A 7,877-nucleotide genomic window follows, 5' to 3' on the forward strand; every position below is an offset into this window, starting at 1 on the left:
GGATTGGAAATTCAAGATCATTCTCATCTACATAGCAAATTGGAGGTCAGCCTCTAGTGCCTGAGATCCTGTCTCAAATGAAAGCAGTCGGGGGTTGCTGGGCAAAGGGTGGCCAGCAGATGCTTGTTGCCAAAACGCAGGATCTGAGTCGGATCCCAGGGACCCAAATGGTGGAAAGAGAAAACCGATCCCCAAAAACTGCCCTCTGACCTCCATACACGTGCTATGGCAGACATGTGCCCCCCCATACACATATGCACTAAATAAATAAATAAATAAATAAATAAATAAATAAATGTAATAATGGTTGTTTTTTTAAAAATTACTTCTTAGCCTTCTTACTGAGGTCGAGGGCAAGATCTGTTCTCGTCAGTTTGATACTGACTGGGTCCTCTATCTGAAGACCGCATATTAAATGATTTGGGGAGCTAATCGATACAACAGAGACTGGTTCTGCCCTCTTTACCCATTGACCTGGTGTTGCAGAACATCCAGGGACGGGGTATCCTCTGAGGGATGTGGCAGGAGACTAATGGCTTCAGGTTGTATTAAAGATACAAGAAAAAAATGCGTGATGTCTCTCGGAAGGATCCGGAAAAGTGCTAAAGTAAAGATGAGGGCTTCATCTCCACTGACCCTACTTGTAAGTAATGCAGGAGAGCATCTTGTAGTTGAAATAAAAGAAAGTAAGATAACAAAACAGACAGGAAAGTAGGTCGCATACTGGTAGAAGAAGGCATAAAGAACATTGTACGACTGTGGTCCTCAAGCCTGTCCACCTGAGTTCACATGGTGAAGGAGGAAAACCAACTCCCAAGCTGAGCTCTGTCTTTACGTGCAATCAGACTGAGGTACTGCCGTAACAGTAATGACTTCTGAAATTAAATCACTGTTAAATCACTTCCTTCTACAATAAAAGGTAGAAGACAAAAGCACTAAGACATAAATTACATCGCTGGGTAGCTAATATAAACAGATATAAATGGAGCTCAATGGCAATGCTGTGGAGGGAACAGGACACAATTTCCTACGCTAGTGAAGCTGTCGCCCTCCTAAAATGGACTCTTATCTCTGCGTGCTGGTCTATGGCCGTCCTGTGGTAACCGTGGAGATGACTGTAGACCTCCTGGAAGAGGATGCCAAGCATATCAACATGGAAAACGCTGAGAGACCACTGTGACAGGAGAGCCCAGGGAGCGCAGAAGAACCACAGGACAGACTGAAAACAGCGCGGCAGACAACAGGGAATCCTCCTTGTCAATAATTACTTTAAACCTAAGTGGATTATGCTCTGCAAACAAAAGACATAGGGTGGCTAAGTAAGCCAAAAGCAGATTCAATTATATAGTGTGTACAAGAGACTCACTTCAGATTTCAGGACAGCTTGGGCTGAAAGGAGAGATGGAAAGAAAACTATTTCATGCAGCTGCATGCAAGAGAGCAGGGTGGCCATATTCTATTAGTCAAGATGGACTTCAAGCCCAAGACTACCAGAAGACAGGCAGGACTCTTCATAGTGATGAAAATACCAGTCCATCAAGGTGAAACAGTTACCACTGCATATATACGCAGTATAGAGTGGTGGCTCAGTGGTTAGGAACACTGGCCGTTCTTCCAGAGGACCTGGGTTCAATTCCCAACCCCTACATGGTAGCTCACAAGTGGCTGCAACTCCGGTTCCAGGGTATCATGAGCATCAGGTACACATGTAGTACCTAGGCATACATGTAGTCAAAACATCCCTACACATAAAAAATTAATTAAAATTTTAAAAAATTTTTTAAAAAGTCAGGCATGACAGAAAGTACTATGATCCTGTCACTCTGAAAACCAAGGCAGAAAAATTGCTAAGAGTCCAAGGTTAGTAGGACTTCATAGAAGTAGTAGGCTAGCCAGGATTAGATAACAAGAATGACATAGATATGGATATGTGTGTGTGTGTGTGTGTGCATGTATATGTGTGTAGCCACCTTGATATAACATAAGACAGGAATATTTAACAATATATATTAGCCCGGGATTTCAGTCCTCCAGTCTCAATGCTAGGTGACTAGAGCAGAAAGAGTGGGCTTACAGACGGAGGATGAACAAACCTCTAAGAAACCTCAGAATCTGGATACATAATGTCAAGTGCACATGGAACCTTTTGCAGTTTAGAGCAGGTTCAAATCAGAGCCGTAGGTGCCCGGGCCTGAGAGAAGACAGAGAAACATTAAACAGGGGTAAAATCCTAACAAGAGTACGGAAGGCGTGTGTAAGTTCGAGATGAGGCGTGCAGCCTCTCGTCTGTGGAGAACAATACTGTACTGCACACAGCAGTTTGCAGAAGGCAAATCTCAAGTCACATTCTTGTGAAACGGGAACAATCGTAATAGTACTGAAGAAACGGAAGCTCGCTGCATTAAGGTCGGGACTCCCGTCTCTCAAATGAGCCAGGGATGCTAAGCATGCTAGTGCATAGCCGTACACCTCCTGAGGGACCGAAATGGGAGGATCGCGAGTTCAAGGCCAGTCTCGGCTACACAGTGAACGATCCTGTCAGAGGAAGGACGGGTGAAAGAGCAGAAGGGAAATGAACCATGAGAGCGGCATCTCATGCTGGAGTCAAAGACCATTTATACGCAATTAGTTCTTTCTGAGATTACAATGTAATTATGTTTCTCCTTCTTCCCTCCCTCCAAACCCTGCCATACACCCTCTCTTAAGCTCTCTTTCAAATGCATAGTCTCTGTTTCCTTGTTATTTGATGTGTGTGCACAAGCAATTTACCCTGCTCAATCTGCACAATGTTACTTGTATGTCTGTTTTCATGGCTGACCATTCGGTATGTGGATAACCAATTACTGTGCTCTTTCCTGGGGAAGACTATTCCTCCCCTGCTCATAGCTTTCCTCAGTTACCTGTGGTTCTTTGCGTAGGGTCAAGGCCTTATGGGCTTCTCTCCCACCACTTAGGCATGAGTACCCATTGGTGAGCAAGGCATTGTCCTTGTTCAGATCATATGTAGGCAGTCATGTGGGTGAAACTTGTGGACGTAGCTTCTAGTTTCTAGGAGATAAAATGTCATGGCAGGCAAACGCCCTGATTCTCTGCCTCTGTCTTTCCATCCTCTCTTCTGCTGTGTCCCCCACACCACCCCCAACCTTAGCTGCAGTTCAGGAGTGTTTTGTAGATGTACTCTCTGGGACTGGGCTTCACAGCTCCTCGCTGATTGGTTGTACTTTTGTGTAATGATCTCCGTCCACTGCAAAGACAAGCTTCCCGATCAGGTGGTAGTACATGCCTTTAACCCCAGCGCTCAGGAGGAAGAGGCTGGTGGATCTCTATGAGTTCAAGGCCAGCCTGGTTTACAGGGCAAGTTCCAGGATAGCCAAGACTACACAGAGAAAACCCTGTCTTGGAAAACGAGAGAGAGGGAGAGAGAGGGAGAGAGGGGGAGAGAGAGAGGGAGAGAGGGAGAGAGAGAGAGAGAGAGAGAGAGAGAGAGAGAGAGAGAGAGAGACTTACGTGATGAGGGATAAAGGCTTACCTGTGGGTATAAGGACAAGTGTTTAACTTGTTACGATTATCCCAAATTCAGTAAGGGAAAAAGGCCTTGTAGTTAACAGATAATCCCACCACAATAGATGGGATTAAGTCTTTTAAGTCCACAGAATCACAGCCATGAGGCTGCCTGAGGGGACTGTGAATCAGTACAATGCTGGGCTGACTAGTCTTCGCACCTCTGTAAGAAAATGCCCGCTGACACCTACTTCGGAAAGCCTGCTTTGCTCTGGCCTGCCATCTCAACAGTCCCGCCCGCGAGCATACTGCTTTCTTTGGACCTGACATGAGGCCAGAGATCCCGGCGAAGGGGGCACATGGCAGAGCAAGTCTTACACCTTCTGACAGCAGGAAGCACAGACAGCAAACGGGAAGGAACCAGTGCGAGATGTACCATTCAATTACCCAGCCCCCGCCTCAGAGGGGTGGACCAAGTGGTCTCCGAATAGTGAACAAATCAGGCATTGGACATCAAAGAAGCTTTGTGTTTAGAGAGCTCACTCTGGGTGTGAGGAGGGGAGAGAGGAAGGCATACGTGACTGCTCTGTAGATTTGAGCGAAAATCTTTAGGACTTGGCTAAAGAATCGGTGCTGGTAAGTTCAGAAAGGGCCATGACTGCACTACGGTGATAAAGCTGTTTCCAAAAGCACGCTCTGAATTTCATTGCTAGACTTCTGTGATGCCCTTCAGTCCTCTGATGTTCCCTAGTTGTCCTGATGGCGCTTTGAAAACAACAAGCCACTTCTTTGGTAGAGCGTCTGTTTAATCTACCATAATCAGCGGTTGGGAACGATGCTCCTGTCAGCGCTTTTGCCCATACATTTTGGTTCGTATATTTTGCATTCCACGCACCTCAGGTGGAATTGCTGCATCAAACAGCCGGTCTCTGCTTAATTTCATAGATTCTGCCAAGTTCTTTTTTCCCAGAAGTCGCGGAGGTTTCAGTAAGATAAGGAGTCACCAGCTCTGGATTGAGCGGCACCCAGCTTGGGGCACATCTCGCTAATCATGTTCAACCAAGCTATCTCCTACCCACAGGCAAACATGACCAGCTGAGACCAGGATAACCAGCCCACCGGCCACTATCCCCAGTGCCAACCCGCAGAACTGTGAATTGCTCCGGCTTGAAAGCACTTTGTAATGAAGCAACAGCTAGCAACACTGTTTCCCTCATTCAAGAGGTCTCATAGCTCCAGAGTCTTTCCAGAAAACTGTAAGTATGGCGGATGTCTGGTGCAGGATCTAACACTGCGTTGCTTACCAGGATCAGAACAAACATGGCATAACTGAGCAATCGACCTCCAGTGGAAGAGGATGCCTAACAAAATCAGTCATCCATATCAATGATGCTCTACAGTAGCTTAGGGGCTTTGTCGGTTGACTGCTTTGTCAGTTGGTTGGGTCTTTGACACAGTCACCTCAGACAACACTTGAAACTCACTGTGTAGCTGAGGCTGGTCTTGAACTCCCCAGCCCCCTGACTCCACCTCCCCAGTGCGGGGATCACAGGCTTGTGTCGCCACATACAGATTCAATGCAGCGTTATCCATTAATACAGGAATTTTATTTTTTTTGAGACACGGTCTCACCACATAGCTCTGGCTGGCCTGGAACTCAGTTTATAGATCAGGCTGAGCTCAACCTCAGAGGTCCTCCGACCTCTCCCTTCTGAGCGCTGAGATTAAAGGCATGGACCACCACACCCGGATCAAAACCAATTCTTTACAAACTGTACCGAATAGGATATTTAAATTTTAAAGAAAGCCTAGATCGGACAATATAAACGCAATTAAACAATATATACAATATACAATATATTGTTTATATTAAGCAATATAAACACAGTTTCTACTTAACATTCAGAGGTGCCGGTAGAGAGGTCAAGAAATGGTCGGTGGCACTCAAGAACCTCGAAAGTGGTATTCCTTCTTCTCAGCCTGCCTAACTTAAAACAGGTGACTGTCCCTTGTAATAGACCCCTCAGGTTTCACTGCAAAATGCAGCCCTGGCTCGAATGCTCCCGTTCTTCCTTCACCCTCTGATGGACAGGCCTCACGGGCACATCAGTCAAGGAAGAGGAAGAGACTTAGCACAGATGGAGCTTGCAAAGCCAGGAAAAAGCAACTTCAGTTTAGACATTGCTTTCCGCTTCAAAATTACAGAGACGACAATGCATTAAAGAACCTGCTAGAAGACTCGGACAAAATGTGCTCGTCTCCAAGCTCTATAGCCAAATGTTTTTAACGGTCTTACCACGAGCTCACTAAAATTAAAATAAAATCTCAAAACACTCTCCCCGATTATCTTTCCTAAATGGATTTGAAGTAAATCATTGAGGGGTGGGGGTGGGGGGCTGGGGTTTATGCAACACACTTGTTCTTTATGCCGCCTTGTATGTAGTTAGCAATTAATGACGGTTCCATTTCCCCGAGGAGCAGTCTCGGACCAGCATACGCAGAGGAAAAGCTACCATCTCTGTCCCTAGCTGCAATGGATAAAAAAAATAGCAACCGGCTCAGCTGCAGAGAACAACATTGAAATAGTAGACGTAAGGGAAGGAGGTTCAAATAGATTAAATTGGAAAAATGCTTGAAGTCATAGAAATAGTGTCTCTTCGTGGGTTAGAATAGTTATAGAACAAGGCCAGAGGGATGTCTCATGGTTTAGGGCTCATTCAGCATTTCCAGAGGACAAAGTTCTGTTCTCAGCACCCATATTAGGTGGCTCACAACTGCTTGTAAGTCCAGTTCCGGGGGAGTTTGACGCCTCTGGCTTTTGTAGGCACCTGCACTCACTCATGTGTGAAAATGGTCACTTGCACATACACAAACACACTCACATGCACATGCACACATATACATGCGTGCATACATACACAACTAAAATAAAAAACAAAGTGCTTTGGAACAATGATATTAATGTTGGGTGCCCTCTGGCGTGAACTTACTACTGTGCCCAAGCTATCTGCTACACATGCTACAACCATGGTATTAAAGTCAATATTACACATAATCAAAGACAGGCATATTTTTCCTTTTCCCAGTAAAAGAGAAGCAAAGGGAATTTCTGCATCCCGTGGACATGGACGAAGAACCAATATTCTGAGCACTGGACACGCTGTGGCCCTCAAATTTAGTCCCCAAAATGCTGTGCCAAAGATGATCGTTCGTCAGGGCCTGTGAACCTCTGAGTTCTTCTTCTCCCTTTATCTCTCGCCCAAGAGTATTGAGAGCAAACGACCATCCATCATTATATTCTTAATTTCCAAGACCGTTCAAAGGAACCACGAAGGGACTCACCCGGATCCTTGCTCCTTTCAGTGGTTAATCACCAGTGAAGATATTCGGCGCATCTCTGTAGAGGGCAAACTTGAATTACTGCCGTTCCCAGCATGGCATGAGCATCTTTAAGTTGATCAAGCCAGAGAGGCAGTTCTGGAGCTGAGGTTTGATCCCTGGGACCCACATAAAAATGGAAAGAGAGAACCAATTCCACAATGTTGTCCTCTGACCTACACACACACACACACACACACACACACACACACACACCCCTGTGTGTGTGCACACAGAGAGATAATAAATACAATGTGTTTTTAAAATTTCCTGAGTGTGCTCAGTCTATAACCAGGCCACCGTTAGTCACGTGAGTGAAACCGACCCAGGTGAGAACAGTCCAGACCGCTTAGCCTCTAGCCATCAGATGCCCAGATGAAGGGAATGACAGGTTTCAGGCACCGGTTTCTAGAGAGGTGGTACTTCTAAGGCCTAGGAGTGGGTTGTTATGACAACCATCGATAACTGACGTAAACAGGCTCTGTGGTGGTTTGAATGAATGTGGTCCCCACAGGCCCATAGGGACTATTAGGAGATGTGGCCTTGTTGGAAGAAGTGTGTCACCAGGGGACATGCTTTGAGATTTCAAATGTTCAAGCCAAACTGTGCTCTCTTCCTGATGCCAGAGGATCCAGATGTGAAGCTCTCAGTCAGCGTCCTCACCAACACCAGTCTGCCTACCTTCTACCATGCTTCCCACCCTGATGACAATGGGCTAAACCTGTGAACTGTAAGACACCACCCCCCTCACCCCCCACCCCAGTGAATTGTTTTGTTTATAAGAGCTGCTGTGCTCACGGTGTCTCTTGACAGCCATAGAAACCCTAAGACAAGCTTTCACACTCAGAGGGAAAGTCAGTACTTTCTCTGAAAGTCAGTACTCAGTCAAGTCTGTACAGGTTGTCCTACCTCGGCCATCTACAGTACACCATGCCCCCAAAGCTAGCACTCACTGGTTCAGCTAGCCAGCTGGCCAGGGAGCTCCAGGAGCTACCCAT

At 46.1% G+C, this 7,877-nt stretch overlaps 1 non-coding gene across 1 annotated transcript; it reads left to right on the forward strand.

The window, feature by feature from the left end:
- The first annotated feature begins 321 nt into the window (after positions 1 to 321).
- Rnu2-63 (RNA, U2 small nuclear 63) lies at positions 322 to 511 on the forward strand. Its single transcript, XR_015687304.1, has one exon. It is a non-coding gene; the product is annotated as a U2 spliceosomal RNA (small nuclear RNA).
- Positions 512 to 7,877: the final 7,366 nt, after the last annotated feature.

Source organism: Rattus norvegicus, chromosome 4, assembly GCF_021556685.1.
Source record: "Rattus norvegicus strain SHRSP/BbbUtx chromosome 4, alternate assembly SHRSP_T2T, whole genome shotgun sequence".
Classification (NCBI taxonomy): Eukaryota; Metazoa; Chordata; class Mammalia; order Rodentia; family Muridae; genus Rattus; species Rattus norvegicus.